The following is a 25,991-nucleotide window of genomic DNA, read 5'->3' as shown; positions in this document are numbered from 1 at the left end:
CCAATGCTCAAAAAAATTCACTGTCTTCTTGGTCGTTTAGACCCAGAGAAACAAAGAATTCCCTCATAAAAATTTCTCAAAGAAGTTTGATGAGGAGCAGTTCCATCTTGTCGGAACCATGGAATCTGTGGCCACAAAAAGATCCCATTAGAAGTACATGATATCCTACTCTGTCATATTGAGGTATATATCGTATAAGATCCCGAAGATCTTAATCCTCTGCTATCTCCAATTCCCTTTGTAGAGACAGAGTATAGCCTTTTACTGCGTTCTTTGATAGCAGATATATACAAAGGTGATTCTCTGAAAGGGAAGAAAAAACCGCTATGTGGTTCACAGAGGTATCGGAAGAGGACAGTTTCCTCATTCCCTCTAGCACGATCTGCAGCAATTCTATGTCTAGGCCATGACTATTGTCATCTACCTGAAAAATCCTCTCATTTATGTCCACTTCTGGTCAGTCTGCATGCAGACAGACTCAGAGTGGAGAGGTTGTTAAGGTCCATTTAATAATAGATGCTGATAGAATATCCAGACTCTCTTGGAAAAGACTTCCAAAAACATGCTGTGAGAAGAACGTGACCTCTGTGAATCCAACCTCTCTGAGGCCAAAATGAGGCATAAAGTATTATCCTCTCTTTCTTTGACGCCCCTTTATCTTAAATTCTGTAAAGAATTTATATTTATATTTAGGAAAAAAAAAAAAAAAAAAAAAACTAAAGTATATTCCCCTTTCTATAAAATAAAGATGGCGTATATTGCTACCTCTCTTGGTTCGAGGAAAAAGAAAGCATTCTATAGGAAGCCTGTTCGTCTTCTACCTTGCTAAGAGTCTATGAAGAAGACTTTCCGCAGGTTCTCACCACTCTTTCCAATAAATGTTAGACATACGTTAACAGTTATTATCGTTGATCGAGAAGGTTCTCACGGACATGCAAAATCTTGCATCGAACCTCTTAAGCTCTTTTTTAACGCGAACAGGAGCGAAAAAAGAGATTCTCGATGCTCTTTGCGATATGAGAGAGTTGTGGAATTGGCCTAAGTGATAAAAAGGGTAACGAAATCAGGAACGATTCTTGCCGTTACCGAGCCTGCTGTCCGAGAGGCTACTGGATTCTTAGGTTAATAACTCGCTAAAACGAGAAAATATCTTGGATGGTGCTCTTGGCCCATTGCGCCAGGCTGGCACTTCTGGCGCATTGCGCCAGGTTGACGCTTCTAGCGCTTTGCGCCAGGCTGGCGCTTTCTTCTAATTCTCTTTATGTTATGTGTCAGAACATCTGTGCCTTTATGGTACCAGACCTCCTTTCACATGTTAATTCCGTTCTTAGTAGGATTTCTGCCACGAAGAGAATGTTTCCCATCCCACTCATCCATCTTCTCTTGAGCAATATCCGATTCTAAAAAGGTTGTGTGCATTTCTCGAAAGACTTGACCATACCGTAGTCTTAAAAGTGAATTCTCTACTAGCTCCATCTTCTCACTAAGCATGTATTCTAATAAGCCATGCTTTCGTAAGCATGAGAGCATTATATAATATAATGTTCTACTGCATTAGAATCCTTTAATAATGTTACCTACGGTAAACAGCATTGAAAGGTTATAATATCTTTCTTATTGAAAGCTTCTTAGCAAAAGGCAGACAATATTTTATTTGTGTTAGCTTAACTATCTCCTCCATTCGAGACTAAGTCCATGATTGTAGGGGGGATATACGGTTAACCATTCGATCCCGTTGGAGAGAGAGATGTATCCGACTACTCATGACCGAGAACCGGATGGTACTGTATTGGCCTTAGGCTTAGAATGACAGCCCGGCAGTCTCGCTCGCTGCCTGACTGCATTCATCATGAGTTGCCAGTTACTTCATTAAATGAAGGAATATAATAAAATTATTCTCGAGCCTAAGGAAGCTCTTAATAATGCAAATTTAAGCCAAACAACCTTTGTTAAATACCGAAGCCAAGTAGGTATTGTCGTAACAAAACCTTTTAAGCGAAGTCCTTACCAAGAAAAAACCTGTAAGGATATAGATAATTCCGTAGCGAACCACAAAGGCAACTCTGGTATGGGTATATGACTTGTCATTCAGTAGTCGTATACAGCAAGTCTTGCTACTACATCCTTTCCTCTCCGATTCAGAGAGAGAAAGGAAATCTCGCCCTCTTCGTTCTTTTCGTCAATAAACACGAATTAGTATTAGTCGAAAGAGATCGCAATGAAAACTCTAGGATCGAAGAGAATCCCTCAAATTTTTATTCTCTTGGATATAAGGCCGTATTCTATGCCTCTATTATTTGGAAGAGCCTCTAATCAATGAATGAGAGCTCGTACGAATCTTGCTTAATTTGCAAACGATTATGAGAAAAAACTCCATCATCATTTAAGTCCTCCTGACAAGAATGACGGCCGCCTGTGCGACATATTGCATTCTTCTCAGGAGACAGCTGTGCTTGTGGCAGATTTCCACCAGAAACGGACATATCGTGAACAGGACGACGGCCGCCTGTGCGGCATCTTTCGTCTCTGTCCAGAGAAATCCGCTCCTGGTCCAAATCATAAAGAGACTCTTCCTGGTTGATTTCTCCGTATGATTCTTTTGAGGAAGATCTTGGCGCTTGGTGCTTAACCGTTGCCGAAAGTCTGGTTTGTTCAATGCACTAAGACGTATCTGTCCGTCTCGGACCGTGTCGTCTGTCCGAGCTGTCCACCTATGGAACTTGGCGCTTGGCTGGTGTCATTCCAGTACGACACTTCTGCCTGTCCGTCTTGTTCCGCTTCTGCGCCTGTCGCCCGGACGGAGTTGCCTGCGCACGAAGTTTTGTCCAATCCAGGCTGTCCGCCTTGTCAAGGTTGTCCGCAATCGGCACGAGTCCCTTGGACATAGTTGTCCGCATAGGACATATCCGCCTGTCCGGGCTGTCCGCGTCTGGCGAATGGCGCTTAGAACACTTTTTCCTGTCCGAGTTAGACACTCTTCATCATTGTCCGTATGTTGCGTCTCAATCCTATGAGTTTTCGTCCTTTTTTCTTTATTCCTCTCTGTACTCGTACGAGGAGTAGAGGAGACAAGTCTGGAGTCCGGAACGCCCGTAGGACGAGATCTCTTAACAGGAAGAAAATCGTCCTTTCTCCTCAGAAGGTCTTTTCTCAATACTCCTACTAAAGAGGAAATTTGTTCCTGCATTATAAGTAGGAAGTCCGTTGCGGTTTCTTCCTTTTCTTTGCCATGAATAGGAGAATGCGCTCTGGAAAGCGTAGGAGATCGAGATATTGTCCTCTTGGTCTCTTTTCCTCTCGTAGGGAGAATCGTCCGGGAAACGTTCCGGGCTCGAGTCCAACGTCGGAGCTTTCCAACTCCTCTTGATCGGACGCGACAGTTCGTCGGAATTCCATCCACTTCTTCGAGGAGACGAATCGGAAGATGAAAAGCACTCTTTTAGGATGCCCTTCCAATGGCGATCCTTGGCAGTCTGGGACGCTACAGATTCTGCCGAGGGGACGCCTGACCGGTGGGGATTCTCCGTAACCTCCGTACGACTGTCGACATTCCTTCTCCTCTGGGCCTGGGAGCTTGGAAGAGGTCTAGGTCTGGGAGCGAGACAGAGCCGATCCGATCAGACCCACCCCCCACTTCAATGGGGAACACTATATTCACTTCTTACCTTTTTAGAGCTCGCTTTTGAGGTACATCCATTATCTTCAAATTTGCATATATAAATTTGTAGTTTCTGTGGAGTATGAAGGTGAAGAGGATGCAACCACTACTAGTACTGCTAATACTCTAACTGCTCGTTAGCACAAACAATATTAAAGCTTATAAAGTAAGCGTATCTAGTTATATGCTTTTCTGACTTCCTAAAGTAGGAAAATGATATTATGTTACAATAAAGTTTCATACATACTTACCTGGCAGATATATACATAGCTAAGACTCCGTCGTCCCCGACAGAAATTCAAATTTCGTGCCACTCGCTACAGGTAGGTCAGGTGATCTACCGGCCTGCCCTGGGCGGCAGGATTAGGAACCATTCCCGTTTCCTATCATATTTTCTCTCTTCCACCTGTCTCCTGCGGGGAGGCTGGGTGGGCCTTTAATTGTATATATCTGCCATGTAAGTATGTATGAAACTTTATTGTAACATAACAATATCATTTTCATACAATCAACTTACCTGTCAGATATATACATAGCTGATTGGCACCCTTTGGTGGAGGGTAAGAGACAGCTACTTTATGGAATAGACAGGTAAACAACATATGTTGTAGGTATAAATAAAACCTTGGTTCCTACCTGATAGGTGGTAGACTTTGTGGGTGTTTGCCCAGTAGTCTGCATCACCTCAAGAAACTTTAGCGAGATATATGATCTATGGCCAAGAGTTCTTGTGGGTTTGCCGAAGGGGTCTTATCCGCTTACTCGGCAGAGCCTGAAAGGACTTTGTCAATGGGTGCTGATCCACTTATATGACAATACACCTTATGAAGGAGCACACAACCAATCCCGACCACCTGATCCTAACTATATGTTGGAAATAAAGATTGTTCCGAGTTATCCCCGAACTCTTCACAACAACCATAACTCAAAAAAACACTACGCACACATACATAATTTTCTAAAATAAAAAATTTTATACTCATCTAATTAGATATGACAAGAGTCTCTTACTGAACAACATAGACGGCCGCCCGTGCTAAACCAAGTCCTTCTTGTTAGAAGAGACTCCAGACCATATCTAAAAAGAAGGAAAGTATATACTTAAGGATTGGTGTCAGCTCCCGTACCCAGGATCGTATCCGCCGATACGAATGGACCCAGAGAAAAACACTTCTCATAGGTCACACGAACGTCTTTCAAGTAATGAGATGCAAATACTGAGTTGCATCTCCAAAATGTCGTATCTATGATGTTTTTAAGCGACATATTCTTATGAAACGAGAGAGACGTTGCTACTGCTCTCACTTCATGAGCTTTCACTTTCAACAGTCGAAACTCTTCGTCAGGACAGACCTTATGCGCGTCTGTAATGACGTTCCTCACAAAGAATGCCAGAGCATTCTTGGACATCAGTCTTGTGGGGTCTTTTACCGCGCACCAAAGACCTTGTCTAGAGCCTCCCATCTCATGCTTTCTCTGAAGGTAGAACTTCACAGCTCTTACAGGGCATAGAGACCTCTCTGCTTCTCTTCTTACGAGACTCGATATGCCTTTGACTTCGAATGACTTAGGCCAGGGATTCGTGGGATTCTCGTTTTTAGCTAAAAACAGGGTCTTAAACGAGCAAACAGCTGAGTCTCCCTTGAATCCTACTTTATCCTGCAGACCATGTAATTCACTAATTCTCTTTGCCGTAGCTAAAGATAATAGGAATAGGCATTTTCTGGTGATGTCTCTAAACGATGCCAGATGAGGAGGTTCAAACCTTTCGGATGAAAGGAACTTGAGAACCACGTCTAGGTTCCAGTTAGGAGGGACCGGTTCCTTAGACTTTGAAGTCTCAAAGGACCTTATGAGATCGTGGAGATCTTTGTTATCTGCCAGATCTAATCCTCTATTCCTGAAGACTGCCGAGAGCATACTTCTGTATCCCTTTATTGTGGATACAGCTAAATGAGATTGCTCTCTCAGGAATAGAAGGAAATCCGCAATTTCCGCTACAGAGGTAGTGGAGGAGGACAACTTCTTAGTTCTACACCACCTTCTAAAAACCTCCCACTTTGACTGATATACTTGCCTAGTGGAGGTTCTGCGGGCTCTCGCGATCGCGCTTGCAACTTCGCGAAAAAACCCTCTCGCTCTGACGAGTCTTTCGATAGTCGAAAGGCAGTCAGAGTCGGAGAGGGGGGGGGGGGAGGGGAAGGTCTTGATGATACCTCTCAAGAAGTGGCTGTCTGAGAAGATCCATCCTTCTTGGTAGGGATCTGGGAAAAGTCTACGATCCCCCATCCACCACCTCCGTGAACCAATCTTGAGCCGGCCAAAAGGGGGCTATCAATGTCATCCTCGTCTCCTTTGAAGCCACAAACTTTTTCAGTACTAGTCCCAGGATTTTGAATGGAGGAAAAGCATAGACGTCTACGTGAGACCAATCCAGCAGGAAGGCGTCTACCATAAGAGCTCTGGGGTCTTCCACGACCGAGCAAAAGACTGCCAGCCTTTTGGAGATGAATGTGGCGAAGAGATCCACATGAGGGGTCCCCCACAGAGACCAGAGATCTTGACACACCTCTTCGTGTAGGGTCCACTCTGTATGAAGGACCTGGTTCCTCCTGCTGAGTCTGTCCGCCCTCACATTTTTTACTCCCTGAACGAACCTTGTAAGAAGGGAGATGTTCCTCTGAGACGTCCAAAGTAAAAGATCTTTCGTCAGTTCGTAAAGGAACGAGGAGTGAGTCCCTCCTTGTTTTCGAATGTAGGCAAGTGCCGTGGTGTTGTCCACATTTACTTGCACTACTTTGTTCGAAACAAGAGGTTCTAGACTCTTCAAAGCCAGGTGTACGGCAAAGAGCTCTTTGCAGTTTATGTGCCAAGACACCTGCTCTAAGAAGTTGAAAACTTCCAATACATGAAAGAGTCCCTTGAGGAGATGGTCCAGTTCTGAAATGCCCCAAGTTATACGGGCAGAGTTCAAACCTTGTCTACGTGAAGCGTCAACTAAGGTCGAAAAGTCCGCTTCTGACGAAGACGGAAGAGAAATACCCATATTCTCTCCCGTCTGATACCAAATGCCTTTTTACCAGCTAGTCTCGCTGGAGGCATGCAGAAGACCGTTCTTACCAACTCCTTCTTCGACTTCATCCATGAGTCTAAAGACTGAAGAGCCCTCTTCATCGAAATGGCGGGCTTCATTCTAAGAAAAAAACGAAGATTTCTTCGTCTTAGCACTCGAGAAAAGAGAGCGCGGAGAAGGAGGAGAGGCAGGAGTCAAGTCGTCTCCATACTCCTCTAGAAGCAAGGCTGTCAAAACTTTATAGTTCGACAGTCCTTCTCTTCCCGGATACTCCTCCTCCGAGTTTACTTCTAACTCGGGGTCTAGATGAGTCTCCGCTGACAATTCAGTACGTCTTTCCTCTGGGGGAGACAAACTCCTGATAGGAGAGGGGCTAAGGGAATGATATTCCTTCCTCTTCACAGCTTTAATAGTCTTGGAAGGTGCCAACAGCCTAGGCTTCTCTCCATAAATGGATGACGCTTCTCGTCCGCCAAGCGTCCTGGCTGACGCCTCCCGCTTGTCTGGCTGCTGACGTCTGGATGACGCCTCGCGCCTGGAAGACGCTTCGCTCTCAACAGGCGTCCTAACTGGCGCCAATACCTTGGTTGGAGCCTCGCGCCTATGAGCAGCTTTAAATGACGCTTCATGCCTAGAAGACGCCTCACGTCTATCTGGCGTTACGTGTCTGCCGTAAAATTCTCCCGATCTCGCTCTCGAAACCGAAGCCTCTGCGATATGTTTGGAAGCTTCACGTCTGCATGACGCCTCTCGCTTTGCAGGGGAGAGAGGACGAGACTTCTTGATTGGAAGAGCAACGTCCTTCCTACGAGGAGGATCCCTCGCTAACACTCCCACCAAAGAGGCTAGTTGCTCCTGTACTGCCAAGAGAATCTTCCTTGAAGCTTCTCCCACGTCATCTTCAATCGGGGGAGAAGTAGGAAAGTGTTCTTCCACGTCCACGTCGGGTGACGCTGACGCCACCTTCGCCTTCTTAATAGACGAGGGTGCTTCATCTGAGAAACGCTCCGGGCTCGAATCTAATTCAGGTTCTTTCAAATGCCGTTTCAGAGGCCTAGATAAATCCGACTCCTTCCACCCTCGTTTAGGTGAGGGAGAGGGAGAGGATGAGAAACACTCACGTAGGACGCTTTTTCTAAAGCGCCCCTGAGCAGCCTGCAACGAAACAGAGCCTGCTGAAGGGACGTCTGACCGTTGGGGATTCCCCACGACCTCCTTAAGGCTTTCGACTTTCCTTCTCCTCTGGGCATGGGAGCGTCGCAGGGACGATCAAACGCCCCCTCCACATCACTGGGAGAACTCACTTCACTGTAATGCTCACTTTCACTAGCCTTACCTTGTAAGTCCGCCATTTTGGACTTCATCTGCCGAATTGTAGCTTTCAGATCGGCGATTTCCGAGGCCGATTCCGAAAGTAAAGCTTGTGAATTAGACAAATAGGGAGAATCCAAATCATCAGGATTAGAATAAGGATCAATAAAAGGCTCAATAGGCCTTGTACTCACACCTTTCAGACGTCTAACCCTATCCCTCTCTAACTTCTTCAAATAAGAAGTTAAAGTCTTCCATTCTTCTGCATTTAATCCCTCACATTCATGACAAGTATTAGTAGCAGAACACTGAAACCCCCTACATTTACGACATACAGTGTGAGGATCAACCGAAGCTTTCGGTATCCTCACCCTGCAGCCTACATTCACACACATTCTCACACTCACATTTGAATCAGACATACTGAGAAAATTCCAAAAAGCAAGTCCAAAATCAGTCCACAGTAGCGAATGCCAAAAACACGATCCAGATACGTCACCAAAAAGCCGATAAACGATGATCAAAGGATGAAATAACAATCTAAGTCAGGAGGTAATAGCAACAATGTTGATACCACCGGCGACAGAGAAAATATGATAGAAAACGGGAATGGTTCCTAGTCCTGCCGCCCAGGGCAGGCCGGTAGATCACCTGACCTACCTGTAGCGAGTGGCGCGAAATTTGAATTTCTGTCGGGGACGACGGAGTCTTAGCTATGTATATATCTGACAGGTAAGTTGATTGTATGAAATTAGAGTTTTCTTCAATAAAGTTGTAACCTTTATTACATGTAATAATGAATAAATATTAATAATTCCCTTTATTGCAAACTATGTGAGTGTCTACCGATAATTTCGGTAGTTTCAATTAGTATTTTCTTCGAAATTTCGAAGCGAAATTCATTAAAAAGTTAATAAAAGCGTATGCCGAACCAAAGACCCAGTACTTCCCTGCAAAAGACAGCCCAGAAGATCAATGGCGATGAAAAACGAAATCCAAGTCAGGAGGTAACAACAACGATGTTATGGTTACCCGCGACAGAGCAAATCTGTCTTAGAAAATGGGATGGTTCCTAGTTCTGCCACCCAGCGGCAGTGGCGGTAGATCACCTGACCTACCTGTAGTGTGTGCCGCGAAATTCGAATTTCTGTCGGGGACGACGGAGTCTATAGCTAAGTATATATCTGCCAGGGAAGTTGAATGTATAAAATGTATTTTTCCTTTCTATACAAACCTGAGGTCCTTTAACAATAGGAAGGTACTTGGCGCCGGTCTATTGCATTCTCGAGTTCTGTCCGAGGAAACAAAAATTGGGACTCCAACAGATCTCCGTTCCTCAATGCCAGCAAGGACTCAGTGTCGAGCGATCTCTCCATCCTAGACAAAGCCACGTCCCTTCTAATCACAAGAAGATTAGTCCATAAATTAGCACTGAGGTGAGCCAAATATGAAAACGCCTTGCCCCCATACTGCAACAGACGGGTAAGCGAGGAGGCACTCACCAACCCTTCTGGGGACCTGTCTTGGCAATAACCACAGACCAGAGGTCCAGCCAAGAAACTGTCTGCAACATAGAGGCCACCGTAGATTCCAATGCTGAGGCATCCTGCCTGCAGAGACAAGGACAGAGTCACCGACCTCACCAGTTCCAAAGTCAATCCTGGCATCTGCCAAATAACGTCTGGGTTGAGATGGCGTGACAACAAAAATGCAAAGCTCGTAGCATAGTACTTCCTATGTCTCATGAGAGGCGGGGGTAGTAGTTTGGTAGAGCCCCTAGAGCGAAGCGAGTCGTCCAGGTCCGAAACAGAGGCGTTAACCTTCTACAAGACCGACTGAATGTGCCCCAACAAAGGAAGCTGAAGACATGATTTAGGGTCCTGAGTAGCTCCCACCAAAGCTTCCAAGCAAGAAGGAGTGTAAGACGACCGAGCCTGAGTCCTACTTTCCAAATTGTTAAACCCATGAATGAGATCAACAACTTGCAAAAAGGAAGACAGAAACTCTTGCATGTCTCCCTCCTCCTGCTCCGGCAACGGAGACCAATGACGAGAAGGATGTGTAGGCTCCTCTAAGGCACCCTTCCCCACCAAAATTAACGGAAGGGTTAGCAGCCAAACAGCCCAAAACCCCAACTAACCTGTCTGGGCTGGGCCCATGCGTCGGCTTCCGAGATGAACCCACTAAAACACTAGGAACATCACTTACCTCAACAGATGTTTCCACCTGTCCATGAATGGTCACAGGCGTGGCGGACGTACGTACATGAGATGGGGGGGAGGACCTCGAACACTTGAGATCGAAGGAGAATCCCTTAGAGTTGTACTCTTGGAAGCACCAGTGAGAGAGGCAAGCAAACACTCCTACTGGCGCCTTGAGAGCCTTACAGCGACAAATATTGGCCTTGGAGAAGAAGGAGAACTAACACCAGGTGCACAGGTAGGGGATGTTGCCAGAGAAGGCTCCAATGACAAGGAAGAGATGTAGCGAACTGGGCGGCAGTGATGACGTCACGGCTTCCCCTCGGTGCGAGGGGGAATGAGACGCCACTGGCGGAGGAATACACAAAGACGGATCCTGTGACGTCATCAACGGGGCTGACGCCACAGCGTCACTCCAACTCGAAACGGCAGTAGATACTGGTGGAGCAATACAAGATGACTGACTGCTGCTTCCCACGAAGATGAAGCCGGGAGGAGGGGGGATGGCCTGACCAGATGGGGGAAGCGGGGTGCAAGCCTCTGCAAAATGCGCTAGCAACCCCTCCAAGGACGGGGGACCCCTTAGCCCGAGCATCTTCCAAATCGCCGCTATTTTGGATGCCTCCGGCTCTGGAAGAGTAGAGATTGATGAAAAAGCCCTTCTCGGGAATCAAATAAACTCCCGAGGAAGAAGGGGCTACATTACAAACATTAGCCTGGTGGCCTCCTGATACCTCCATCGACGAATCAATGAAAGAAAAGGAAGGAGACACAGGGACAACGCTACTATGAGGGTTGACTACAGCAGGAGACGAAACATCAGGAAGAGGCGCAAAACCTCCCCAAGTAGGAAGAGTCAAAACCCTCCGATGTTCTCTCTTGCCATAAAACTACCTCCACTGCTCCTTAGGCCATGCCCGGCATTCCATACAAGAATTCGTAATAGTACAAAAATTAGAACGACACCTACTGCACATGATGTGAGGGTCGGTCTCTGCCAAGTCAGAAAACGAGAACACGGAAAACCTGGAACTCCGGGGCACACACACTAAACAGAAGCGAAACAGGCAATGAACCGGGAATAGGCCAAGAGAGGTTTTTTAACCGAATCCAGTTAGGCGCTAGAAATTATCCCATTGTTAAGACCGAAGGTTTGTTCGCGTATGAACAATTGGAGTGTTTACGTCCAGGTCTCCCCGCTTACCGAGCAGTAGTTACTGCCTAACCACATTGTTCAAGATTTTAACGGCCGTATCCAGCTGCTACACCCGCAAGTATATCCTATTGTAAAGGACCAAGGGTTTGTATATTGTGTAGGAACAATCCCTATGCAAGGAATGAAGGTTTGTATTTGTATAGGAACATATGACATATTCTAATGATCACCACAATGTCTCTACAACTCAGGTTGTCCATGTCCTGGGGCGTAGGACCCTCAGGTCCCTCCCGTCTCAAGTCCTCCAGAGTCGCTCCCTCCACATGAGGGACACTCAACAGAGCCCTTGGCGGCCTCTTTAACATTCGGGACACATCACCCATGCCGCTTGCTGGGTTACCAAGGAAGCAGTAGTCCCACAACTGGCAGATACTACGACTAGGAAAGTTCTCACAGTCACAGTCGAAGCATACAGGAAGGCCCCTCACAGCCTATGAGTGATCAATAAGTTTAGAGAAACATGGTTCCCCTGAGACCTGGAGAGTTGATCATAATTCCTTAAGTCCTGCAGCCTTCTGAACATTAGACATAGAAATCAGCTTGGGTTGTTTTGTTAAACTAATGTTTAAAGCAAGTGTAACCTCAATAGGAGAGAGAAACCAGTTATATCTGTCTTGCCTGGACAGCACCTTAACCTGCATTTCCTCCCCAAAAAAAGCTACATTGATTGAGGTTTTTGCATAGCTATATCAAATAAACAATAATCACATAATATATTTCAACCGGATAAACATACTACGAAAAGCGAACAGCAGTCTGGTAGAGAAGAACAGACGTCTTCACACACTGGCTGTCAAAAGCAAAATGGAGTGCAGTACAGCAGGTAAGCGGGCTTCCCTCTACCCTCAGAGTTTAAAAGATCTTGTCTGAAAGCTTAATGGAACATAGTCCATTACATCTGCACAGCAGGGTTGAAGCAAAAATGTAGCACTGCAAAGGCTTACAAAGTGGGTCTGTAGTTCCCCCACTAGTCCTAGCTAACTGCCTTGTTACCAAGCTCCAACGACTAACCAGCTTCCACAAGAGGTATTACATAAAAAATAAAGGTTTAGCCTTGTAGGAAGAAATTCATTTATATGCTAAATTTGGATGAGCTAGTAAACTTAGCCTACCCCCACACAGTACAAGTAGGTAGGTATTCCTGGTTAAAAAAAAAAAAAAAAAAAAAAAAAAAAAAAAAAAAAAAAAAAAAAGCTTACTCTGGCCTTCTCGTGTTACATGGTATTAGCAAGAAATGAACCACCCTACAAATACAACAGCCTAAAGTATGGTACAGCACTTATGAACTAGGAACCAGGTAGGAGCCTGGCACAGGCTCTTGCTCTTCAGCAGCCACTTTTTGATGAATCTGGAGAAATGAGCAGTTTATCTGAGTTAAACTTTACAATAGCCACAACGATGCGATTGTCTGGTAACACTGCTTCAGAAGAGAGAGAAAATATACTAAACAGATGGAAGTGCCCGACTGACATGCCAGCTAGATATGTGGACAGGCTATTACCAAAGGTGAGATTTAGGCTGGAATTTTCTCACAATTCTATAATCAGCAGGTAGGTAATCCCTTAGAGTAAACAACCACAGTCGATCCAACGTCATGGCGTGGCTCGGCTTTATTCACTCGATATTTAATTGGTGAAACAAGAATACAATTACATCTTTGAGCACACCATTCAAAAGATTGAGGTTTCATCAACATAATGTGATATATGAAAGCGCCATACGAACTAACATAAGCATGTGAGCTCTTCGTAAAATATGTTTTCAAGGCAGTTTTGAAATCCAATATGGCGGCAACCGCATGACTTGCCGTTCGTCACCACAGACAATCCACCATCTTTCCCAACCTTTCCAGCACTCATTTGAACAATGTTTGCGCATATAAGTAACATTTATTGATCTTACCCAAGATTGCAGTTGTAATCAGCACAATAAAACAACATTTTGTTGCCTATATTAGTGAAAGTATGAAACTTTTTATTCCCGGGGTCACGGTTTGAACTGAAATTCATTTTTACATTGTAATCGGTGGTTTTATCCTTACTGCCATCACAACTGAAACGCCACAGTGCTTATTTGATTGTAACTATACACACTTTGGTCTTAATTCACTCCAAATTGCACTTGAATTACGCTGCGGTTCCTGGTTCCTAAGCGCTCACAGCACAAACACAGTTACGGGCAGCACACAAGTACACGGTTTATGAGGTGCAAAGCTTTATTCCCTTAATTGTTTACTTTACTCATTATTTAGTTTAACTTTACTTTGTTACTTCAAAATGTTTATTTAATTAATGTCCATTATCCCTTTTTAGCAGCCAAATTAACCCCGAAAAATTACAGATATTTCTGAAGTAAATACGAGCAGACGACAGCAAAAGGACTCATCGTTGACAACCTAGTGGAGCTTCACTCATACACAGATGCATTTAGAAACTGCTTCCATGAATTTTAGTTGTCAGGTAATGCAGAAATGATAAAATTGCTGTAATATGTATATATACTACAAACAGATACGCTAATTTCCCCGGTTTTGTGAAAGTCTTATACCCAGTTTGGAGGGTAAACACATACCAATTGGCAACACTGATAAACAATTGAAGTGCGCGAAGAACGCCAGAGGTACCGTTCACAAGCAAAACTGTTGATATTTGAGTCAGGAATTTAGTTACTTTTTCAACAACGATAGGGTAAAAAACTGTAGGGTCCAGAGTGGACCATGTACGATCAGCTTGGACAATCCCAAAAAAAGTACATTATAACGCGTCCTGACATACCTACTATGGGTTTCAGACAGTGCAAGCACGTTTATGGGCAATACAGTAGGTCCCCGGGTTACGACGGCTCCGGCTTACGACGCTTTTTCTTAAATATTCATTGAAAAATCCGCCCTGGGTCACGACGTTTGTTCCGACGTTACGACGCTGACGCTTCCGACGCTCCGAGTTAACGACGCTTTTAAAAAACGCATACTATGATAAAAAGTTTCTGGTTAGATTACAGCAAAAATTTTGAGGTTATGATGATTTTCAACACTTTTTATGTCGTATTTTTCTATGGTTTTTAGTGACGCCTCATATGCGGAACTAGTTTCCGAGCGAATGAATACATACTAGCTTGCGATGCGCAAAGTTTACATATAACAGTCCAAACGCGCAAATAATGAAAAAATCATTGCTTGTTTCCAGTAATAATACCAAAACAAAGTTTCTGGTTAGATTACAACGCAAATTCCAAGTATCCAAAGAGAGACATTATCCAGTAATTTGATCAGAGAGAGAGAGAGAGAGAGAGGAGAGAGAGAGAAGAGAGAGAGGACGAGAGAGAGAGAGAGAGACCTTACAGACCTTACATCTTGTTCGGGTTGCCCCAGGTCCCTCAGTGTGAGGCACCTCTAATGTCTACCAGAGAGTTGCTAGTACATCTTCCGGTATATTTTGCATCTTCCAATCTTGGATGGTCTGGGATGCAGTTTAGATATTTGTCGAGCTTATTCTTAAACACATCTACGCTCACTCCTGATATATTCCTCAGATGAGCTGGCAACGCATTGAATAGACGCTGCATTATCGATGCTGGTGCGTAGTGGATTAATGTCCTGTGTGCTTTCCTTATTTTTCCTGGTATAGTTTTGGGCACTATTAATCTACTCTGCTTGCTCTTTCTGATATTTTTAGTTCCATGATATTTTCTGCTATTCCTTCTATCTGTTTCCAGGCCTGAATTATCATGTAGCGTTCTCTTCTCCTTTCTAGACTATATAATTTTAAGAATTGTAGTCTTTCCCAGTAGTCTAGGTCCTTAACTTCTTCTATTCTAGCTGTAAAGGACCTTTGTACACACTCTATTTGTGCAATATCCTTTTGATAGTGTGGGTACCATATCATATTGCAATATCAAGTGGACTACGAACATATGTTTTATAAAGCATAATCATGTGTTCAGCTTTTCTTGTTTTGAAGTGCCGTAACAACATTCCCACCCTTTTTGCTTTACATTTTGCCAACAGAGTTGCTATTTGATCATTGCATAACATGTTCCTATTCATCATCACACCAAGGTCTTTAACTGCTTCCTTATTTGTGATGGTCTCAGTATTAGGTCCCTTATATGCATATAGCTTTCTTTCTCTGTCTCCATAATTTATTGATTCAAATTTATCAGAGTTAAATACCATCCTATTTACCTCTGCCCAATCATATACTTTGTTAAGGTCTCTTTGTAGAGCGTTCCTATCTTCAATCACAAGTTAATTTCTCTACTTATTCTTGTGTCATCTGCGAAACTACTCACTACCGAATCCTTAACATTATTATCTATGTCTTCAATCATAATAACAAACAGTATTGCAGCTAACACCGTACCTTGCGGCACACCGGATATTACCTTGGCTTCATCCGATTTCTCGTCGTTTGCAATAACTATCTGGTTTTTCTGTTGTGTAAAAATTCTTTTAACCATCTTCCTACTTTATCCACGATATTGTGTTTTCTAATTTTCTTCGCTAATATATTATGGTCTACTTTATCAAAAGCTTTTGCAAAAGTCTAAATAAACCACATCTGTTTCATTTCCGCTTCTCATATTTTTGAATATGTTCTCACGTGGACTAACAGTTGAGTTTGTGTACTTTTTCCGGGTACGAAACCATGTTGTCCTTTATTAAACAAATTATTTTTTATTAAATGTTTCATAATATTTTTCTTCATTACCCTTTCATACACTTTCATAATATGTGATGTTAGACTCACAGGCCTATAATTACTTGCCTCTAGTCTTGATCCACTTTTGAAAGTAGGGGTAATATTATGCTAATTTGTGCTCATCATAAATCTTGCCTGTATCTACACTTTGTCTTAATAATATTGCAAGTGGCTTTGCAATAGAATGAACTACTTTCTTTAACAAAATAGCAGGAATTCCATCAGGCCTGCAGCAGCTCCATTTTTAATTTCATTAATAGCCTGCACAATATCAGCTTCATTAATATCTATGTCAGCTAAATATTCACTATTTTCATCCCTTACTTCTATATCATTATCTTCATTATCTATTTCTAGGGGTGAATTCTCTCTTATATCGTTCTGCCAGTATGTGCAAATTTCCTTTTTTCATTCGTTAATCTCCCTTCAATTCTCAGAGGGCCTATTCTATTCTTCTTTTATTCATCTTCTTCGCATATGAGTATAATAGTTTGGGGTTTTGCTTGATATTTAATAGGGTTTTTTCTTCCAAGTCCCGTTTTTTCATTTTCTTTTGATTGTATAATCTTTTGTTCTGCATTTTCTATCTTACTCTTTAGTTCTATAACTTTCCATGCATTTTTTTCTTTTGCAAGACCTTTTTTCCACTTTCTGATTTTCTGGAACAAGATCCTTCTGTCTCTTGGTATGCATGAATGATGTTTACTTTTCTTCTTCGGTATATATTTTCCACTATTTTCTCCAATATTTTATATAATATCTCCGTATTTACCATTATGTCCATCATTACGAAAATGTTATCCCAATCTTTGTTTAATTCTTCATTTAATTTTTTCTGACCATTTTATATTTTTACTGTAGAAGTTGTATTTTCCATATCCTTCCCACTTTTTCATTTCTTGCTTATCTCTATTTTTCACTTGCTTTGGAATGAACTGTTAATTCTATGACATTATGGTCTGAAATACTCGCATTATAAACTATTATTTCTTTAACATAATTCATCTCGTTCACAAATACTAGTCTAAAGTATTTTCCTTTCTTGTTGGCAGGTGATTTATTTGTTGAATGTTCTATTCTAGTAGCATATCTAATAGCTTTTCAAATTGCCTTTTATCTTCTGCACTACTATTACTCTCTTTTTTATATGTATAAGTACAACCACAATCTCCTATTCGTTCTTTCCATTCTACGAAAGGAAAGTTGAAGTCACCAGATAGGAGAATAGTCCAGTCCTTGTGATTTCTACATATATCATCCAATTTTTCAATTATTAAGTCAAACTCTTTAGTATTAGGAGGTCTATATATTACTATGTTCATCAATTTTTCTGATTCAAAAAATTCTACCGCTATTAGTTCACATTCTGAGTTACTATATTTTCTCATATATTTTTTTTTTCCTTGTTTTTTGTCTTTCCCATATATTGCGGTTCCCCTTGATTCCTATTTTTTCTATCTGATCTATAAGTTTGGAACCCTTTTATTTGATCATCATTCCCAGTCTCTTGGGAATACCAGGTTTCACTTATATTCATTATATCTATTTTCTTTTCATTTTGGGTTAGTTCTTCTAAGTACTCTATTTTTCTTTTTGAGTTACTCGTAACTAAACCCTGCGCATTCATCACTATGATGGTTGCGTGTTTTCTCCTTCATTTAATACTGGTAGTAATAAGGATTTTCCCATGTCTCTTTCCTGTTCTGGTATGTTGTTCTTTTTTTCATTTCAGAAATTCTGACATTAAAAAATCCAACTTTTCCATAATATTTGATCTTCCTTCATCATAATTATTCATTTTGTGTCTGAATCTGCAATTTTCTCCGTTTCTGCAATATCCTCTTGCATAATAAATACAGTTATTATCTCTTGAGTAGAATTTCGGAGCTGATGCTTTGAAATTTTTTGCTGACACCTCTGCATATCTCATTGGTGGTTTGCTTTTCTCTTTTACCTGATATTCTTGATTTCTCTCTTTATTTGTTTCTTTCTTATTTTGGATTTTATTACTTGGTTGGTTATTTATTTGATTATGATTCATGGCTACAGGGTGCTATATTTGCATTTTTTGTCGAACTTACATCCTTTTCCTTCTTTTAGGTTTTTACATATTTTTGGATGCAGATCTCTGCAATCATCCCCATATCCATCTAAGTATGCACATTTACCATATATTTCATAGTTTTGACATATCTTCCGACGCTCCGAGTTAAGGACAGAGAAGTGTTCGTTTCATTAAACGGCCTCTGACTCATGCCAGTAAAGGTTTTGTTGATACTAGTAATATAAGCCTATTTAAAGATAAGTTTACTTTAATTAGTCTATATGATACGTAAGTAGTAATCAACTGTTCTTGTAGCCCTCAAGATTTGGCAAAATCGAAGTATCCAAAGAGACACATTATCCAGTACACTGGAACCTTGACATACGAATTTAATTTTTTGTTTCCGTTTTACCATCGTCGTATATCAAAACAGTTGTATCTCAAAGCATTTTTTCGCATTTAAAATAATGTAATACGTATTAATCCGTTCTAGCGCTATGAAACCACACCTAAACACAGCTAAATTACATATAATATACACAATTTATACACAAATAAACGAGTAATAACACACAATGATAAAATAACATAGCAATGTGATAAATGATAATAAATGTTAATAAAATCAATAAAAAAAGAAAGGAATTTTACTTACCATAATGAAAGATGACGTGAGGCCAGCAGGGGGAGGAGGTAGGGAAGGGTGACAGGGAACGATTTTGTTCTCTTTTTATTTACGTATGTACACTAATAACTACGTAATAAACACAAATGAAAGAACATTGCTAACCTAATTTTTATTCATTTTTTTTAATCAGTTCGTAGTTTAGAAATAATGGTGATGCCTTTGGAAGGTTTTTATAGCTTCCTTCTGCTTGATGATCGTGGATATTGTAGAAGGATTTCGACCATACTCGTTTGCCAAATCGACGATATGAACGCCACGTTCATGCTTTGCTATAATTTCATGTTTTGCTTCCATCGAAATCATTTTCTGGGGTTTTTTCTTATCACCTGCTTTGTCTTTAGCTTTGGGACCCATGGTTAATAATAAAATAGACAAAATAACATGAAAAATAGGCACAAATACAACAAACTAAACAACGACGTGTTAAAGATGCAGCACCAATAAACAAACAGACTGAACGCCATTTATCGTCGCCTATACAATTATCACTCATCGCAAAATCGTATCTCAAATATTTCGTTGTATATCAAAGCATATATTTTCGCAAATTTTCTGTTGTATCTCAAAACATTCGTATATTAGGGCAATCGTATGTCAAGGTTCCAGTGTAATTTGATATGTGAGAGAGGAGAAAGAGAGAGGATGATAAGAAGAGAGGGGAGAGAGAGAGAGGAGAGAGAGAGAGAGACGAGAGAGAGAGAGGAGAGGGAGAGAGAGAGAGAGAGAGAGAGAGAGAGAGAGAGGCGTCTTGGCAACAAAGGTCTCGGGGATTGACGTAACGTTTATTTTCTGAACAGATAGGACAGAGAAGTGTTAGTTTCATTAATCGGCCTCTGACTCATGCCAGGAAATGTTTTGTTGATGCTAATATATAAGCCTATCTAAAGATATGTTTACTTTAATTAGTCTATATGATACGTAAATAGTAATCAACTGTTCTTGTAGCCCTCAAGATTTGACAAAATCACTCCAGGTTGTACATAAAACTTCAAGAATGTAGTGTCACCAGAGGATTAAAATAGTTTTTACCTTCAAGAACCAGCATTTTTTTATGAAAATAACTCCAGGTTGTACATAAAACTACAGGAAACAACATGTAGTGTAACCAAAGGATTACAAGTAAGGTCTTTATAACACTTTATTAGTTTAAGACATATTTCCAAACGTCATTCCGGCTTAAGACTATATTCGGGTTATGACGCGTCTCAAGAACGGAACCCCCGTCGTAACCTGGGGACTGCCTGTACCTATTTCTGTAATGAACACTCTTATCAGAACGAGATTTTGCTATAGTGCATTACACCCAGTGCCGTAATTTATAAGGGTATCGTGAATCACTAATCGTAAAGAATAATGACACTTGTCCTTGTACCAAGAGACAAAAACTCCATTATGCAGAAATGGATACGAACACGCGTATAAAGCTCCACCTACCCCCCCCCCTCCACCGCCACCCCTTTCCTTCTTCGTTCCTTCGCCTTCCTTTCTCTCTCTCTCTCTCTCTGTTGCCATTCGGTATGTGTTGACCCTCCAAACTGGGTATAAGACTACACACAAAACGTTGAAATTGGTGAAATTAGGCTATGTATTGGAGTATATATACATAAATATTAAAGCAATTTTATCATTATTGCATTAGGTACTATGACAACTAGAATTCATGGAAACAGTTTATAATAATGAAACGGCGTATGTGTGAAGCCTCCACTAATGTGGCAACAATGATTTTGCCATTCTTAGCATGCAAACATTAAAGGTCACATTTATTTCTGGCATATGGTTATTAAAGAAATTCAAAATACTAATATAAACTGAAATCAATGAAAAGTGCTAGCAAAAAAAAAAAGCAAAAAAAAAAAAATATGTATATATAATTCACTAATCCGTAGTCGTTCCTCTATGGTTTTCGGCAGCCAGATGTACGAAAACGTTAGAAACATTTGATTGTATCTACTTTAGAAATATCTAATTTTTCGGGGTAATTTGGTTGCAAAAAAGGGATAATATACATGAATTAAATTAAAATTTTTAAATAACAAAGTAAATTTGAACTAAATAACGAGTAAAGTAAACAATTTAGGGAATAAAACTTTGCAGTTTCGTCGTCTGCTGTTCGTAACTGTGTTTGTGGCGCGCGCTTAGGAACCAGGAACAGCAACTGGTTTAAAGTGCAATGTGGAGTGAACTGAGACCAAAATGTGTATAATAACAATCAAATAAGCACTGTGGAGTTTCAGTTGTGATGGCAGTAAGGATAAAAACCACCAATTACAAGGTAAAAATGAATTCAGTTCAAACCATGACCCCGGGAATAAAAAGTTTCATACTTTCAGTAATATAGGCAACAAAATGTTGTTTTATTGTGCTGATTACAACTGCAATCTTGAGCAAGATCAATAAACGCTACATACATACGCTAACATTGTTCAAATGATTGCTGGGAAGGCTGGGAAAGATGATTTTCGTCACTGATCAAAACTTGTACATCCCACGGTAGCCGCCATATTGAATTTCAAAACTGCCTTGAAAACATATTTTACGAAGAGCGTCACATGCTTATTTTAGTTCGTATGGGGCTTTCATATATCACATTATGTTGACGAAACTTCAATCTTTTGAATGGTTTGCTTGGAGTTGTAATTGTATTCTTGTTTCACCATTTAAATGTCGAGTGAATAAGACCTGAAAACCGTGATAAGGGTTGGCAGTCGCTGGTTTTTCCCCCCATTTTCAATTTAATAATCAAGAATATGTAAAAATATTTATGCAATTCATGACCTTATACTGCTGTTTAACTATGTATTTAAATAATTATCTAGTGCACGCTCCTTCTTCTTCTTCTACTAAAAATCGCAGTTTCCTTGGATAAGTAGTGGTTGAAAGTTGGTGTTAACGATTGTTGTGATGACAGTGCCCCAGCGTCTATGGGTTCAAGTGGTGTGCGGATTTAGCACTGGAAATGGGAAGTTTGTTGCCCACAAGCAACTCCGCAAACATCGAGATGGCGTCAATCTTCGAAACATTTTTAGTTATAAGTAAAAATTTCGAAAGCATCATGGGGGTAGTTGGGGGTAGCGTGCACTGCGTTTGGCCACACTTTTCATTACCCTCTGTTTAATCTTAAAATATGGCCTCAATTTCTAACTTTGGAGAAAATACTTACTTTGAAAGGAGAGTAGAGGTCTCAAGCTGTTCCTCTCACCACCAACAACTCATGACTGACGACCATCTCCGGTGTCAGGACGTGTTAAAGTACTTTTTCGGAGGGTGGCCACAAACACGGTAGTCAGTGGGTTGGCCAGCCCAGTCGGTTGTTTACCCTAATACATGTTTTTGTTTCTTGACTTTCCACCTTTACAATTCCCTTTCAATCTCAGCTTCTGTAAGCAGTCACTGCTCATTTTTTTCCACGAATCAATAGTACTAAATAGGTAGTAGGCATTTGATAAATGTGTTTGCTGATCTTGACTTGAAGTAGTGCAGTGAATTTGGACTCCTAAACTGAATGATTACCTTACGGTATTATACTATTACCTAGGTACCTACCCTACCTACTGTGGCCATAAATGTAACCATCCTAATTTGCCCACAGAGCCTAGGTTACCTTTGTTTAACAGATTTCAACCAACGCATAGCTAGGTAGGTTGGTAGGTAGGCCTAGAATTAGGTAAACCATCACAGGTCTGGGCTAAGAGTCTAGGTATAGGTAAGCCTATACTGTCTTTAGCAACGGGACAAGAAAGAGATAGCTAGGTAGTAGGTAGAAGGTAATCCACCCTAAACCGACAATATCATAGAGGTAATACCTAGCTAGGTAATAACAAACACGGAACACCTCAATTACAACCATTAGTATCAATGGTATGAAATGATAAGCGTCGCGTCCACCGTACCACTCTAAACAAAGTTGCGCCTACCTAGATAGGCCTAAGCCTCGCCTAAGCCCACGGAACTTTGGTTTGATAAATATCCAATACAACAACTCGACATGCCTGACTACAACATAAGATGGCACAGAATCGATCTCTTTTGTACAAATCGCATTGCTAACCAAGATAATTTACCTGGCAGTCGGGAGCCTCAGACATATGCGCAAAATAGAGAAGACTGGGCACAGGAATCGGTCGGGGAACTTCGGCGACGGTATCGACTTCGACAGAAGAGACGAGAAACACTGACTGACTGTCTCTGTCTGGCCAACTGGATGACTCTCCAAAGAACAGCTACAGCTTTCGTCATTCTCTTCTGGGAGAAGAAATTTTGGTAACAGTGTTATACTTGTTGATACCTGACTACTATACGGTTCTTTTAATGACAAAAATAGAAAATCCTTCTGTGCATAACAGTGTTGTGTCTAAAACAAGAAAACCATAACATAGACATTCAGCGATAATCCCACGATAATTCCCATAATCAGAACATTCTTTGAATTCTTTCCTAGTTATGGAATAGGTGATTTCTCTCCAGGATTGTGGAAAAATAAATCTAAATTTTACTGAAATTGTTCTTAACAAAGAATGAAACAGCTAATAAATAATAAATAACCCCTCCAAAAAAATCCCATCGATAGAAGTAGGTACCCGTTTCGACCCGTAGGCCTATCACAGTTCTGGTATGATTCATAGGTAACGTGATTGGCTTCTTGGAGACATATGATCAAGAATAGGGCTGGGTTTTCATATTCAACTCTTTGTGAACAGCATATTTTGTTTCATAATCAGAATACGGCAGTCGTGCTTCGATCAAATTATCTGTGCGATCATACCAATGTTTAAGAATAAAACAAAAAATCTCAGCCAAAACTAATTGAGAATATGAATTCTGAAAGAAAACTAGAGACTTCCAATTTAAAGTAATAAGAAGAGTAAACTAATGATTATGACGAGGTGTAGTGGTGAAAATAATGAAGAGTCAAAATATTAATAAAATGCAGACGGCTGTCGGTAGATCTTATGATACAGAACTAACACATATACTCTTAGAGGAAGGAACTTTGATTCAATTTAAAGTTTGTTATCAGTAAGTGTATCTTACTCAGTGTAATGAAACATCAGCATTAATAGTTGGTTACAAAAGAATATAAGCATTAAAGGCAAAGCCAGGATCCGATAAAGATACTTAAACTGAAAGCAATAAGAACATACTCTTTGTAGGTGTTACGGGCTGCTGAAGAGCAAGAGTCCGTGCCAGCACACTCTAGGCTGCTGAATCTAAGTAGTCTTTGTAGTTGACGAATATAGGGGTGTTCGTTGCATGTGATCAACCGCTGAAAATCTGATGAGGATACAGTCTCTTAATACCGATATCTAATAAAAATAATAAAGAGGTTCACCGAGACGAATAAAAAAGAGAATGGCTGCCACGAGTAAACACCTAGGAGGTAATTCAAGTGTTCTCTCAAAGAGCATTTGCAAGTCAATTTTAAAACGTTTAAATCAAACCTTGATTCATATTTGAAGTTGGTCTATCTGCCTCCACATATTTGATTGTATTTATTCAGGTATCCTGTTTATCTACACAGAGTCTTGTATGAATTCCAGCTTTTCCTAAATCTCCAGGAACAATAAATATTACATATAATAAAAAAATTAGATTACTTACCGCTACTTACAATTTTTATACGGAGAGGGTTTTATGAGTTACGGGGGAGGCTTACAAAAGACTGACGATAGGTCAGTCGTATTAAAGTTAATTTTAATGTTTTAAACAAGAACAATGGTTATTAGTATAAATGAGGAAAAAGCAAGATATGTAACGGCTCCTCTAAAGGAGTAACACGGTCTAGGTCGATTCAATTCAATCGATGCTTTGCCTTTGTAACGGCACCTAAGTGCTTGTGTGGTGAATTCCTAATATAGTTTTGAGCACTTCCTTCTTTTATTTTCTTTTGCCCGTTTCCCCCGCACATGATGAAAGATTTCCTTATTTTTTAAATTTTTGTTTTCCTCTTCATGTGGTTGTCGTTGCTTAACCTCTTACCTTCTTTCTTTTATGTATTCTTGGCAAAATTGCAAAACATGGATTAGATCTACTTTTTTTACACAGAAATTTTAGTGTATATTTGATGATCTTTAGTTTCTCCTTTCCGTTTCACTTATATTTTTCAGTTCACTTTATTTTCTATAGGTATCCCATTTTCCATTTTGTTGTTTTATTTCGGTTATTTGTCTTTTATAAATTTACCTCGCGTATATACTTTATAACTAGTTCCTGTCATTACTCGCTTTTTCTTGAATGGCTATGTTTATCGTTTTCAATATTTCTTTCTTTTGTATCTATACTGTAGCTTGCCATTTACTGCCCTTGCAAGAGCAGAATGACTCTAGCATTTTGCGCCGAGTACCTACCTACTTAGTAATATAGTTTCAAAGGTCACGGTTTTATTTGCAGTGAATTTTTACAATCATCATTTTGAAGGTAGACAACTTTTTATAGATACTCCTATCTCTCCTCTTGATGTGGCAAAAGCGGTGATTTCTGGGACACCTAGTATTTTCCTATATAAGCAAGTCTTATTTTCTATTAACCTGATTCCTTCTATATGTTCTAGTTCCTCTTCCATATTGTATATTAATATCTTATTTGTTTACTTATTTATTTCTAAGCCGCACTTTTTCCAGACTTCTGTATTATGTTTTGCATCCACCATACTTTTTGCTATCACTAAAACCTACTAATCATCGCAGTTCCCATTTTTACTACCTCATTGCTGTTTAATATTGTTTCTTCCTGTGCTATTTTTTGTAATTACATGTTTTCAGCTTAATCAGTTATGTTATTCTCATGCATCCATTTCTTATTCTGAATTTCCATTCCTTGCATGTGGTCGACTGAAATACCACTATTCCTTAGGGAATGCGCACCAAGAAACATTGACGAGATGGCGAAGCTTGTGGAATGGTGCTCGGAAACCAGAAACCGAAGAAAAATTGTAGAGTGGATATCCAGAGATTCAAACTGTACGAAAGCTGACATATGTGAGGAAGTCCACATAGTCCAGTTAGAAACCTTTGTGAAAAATGGTAGGCTGAAATATGCAAAGTTCCAAGATGCATCACCACAAAAGACCAAGACGCAAGTGAGGTACACAGCTACACAAA

At 40.7% G+C, this 25,991-nt stretch overlaps 1 protein-coding gene across 1 annotated transcript in view; it reads right to left on the bottom strand.

The window, feature by feature from the left end:
- Positions 1 to 23,221, bottom strand: part of LOC135225778 (F-box/LRR-repeat protein fbxl-1-like) — a gene marked incomplete in the record, with an annotated part of 240,007 nt that extends 216,786 nt beyond the window's left edge. Inside the window, 1 exon segment of the mRNA XM_064265244.1 lies at positions 22,956 to 23,221.
- Between the last annotated feature and the right edge of the window lie 2,770 nt (positions 23,222 to 25,991).

This window comes from Macrobrachium nipponense, chromosome 13 (genome assembly GCF_015104395.2).
Source record: "Macrobrachium nipponense isolate FS-2020 chromosome 13, ASM1510439v2, whole genome shotgun sequence".
Lineage (NCBI taxonomy): Eukaryota > Metazoa > Arthropoda > Malacostraca > Decapoda > Palaemonidae > Macrobrachium > Macrobrachium nipponense.
Note: the sequence above shows the minus strand (reverse complement) of the source record. Positions and strands in the feature narration are given on the sequence as shown.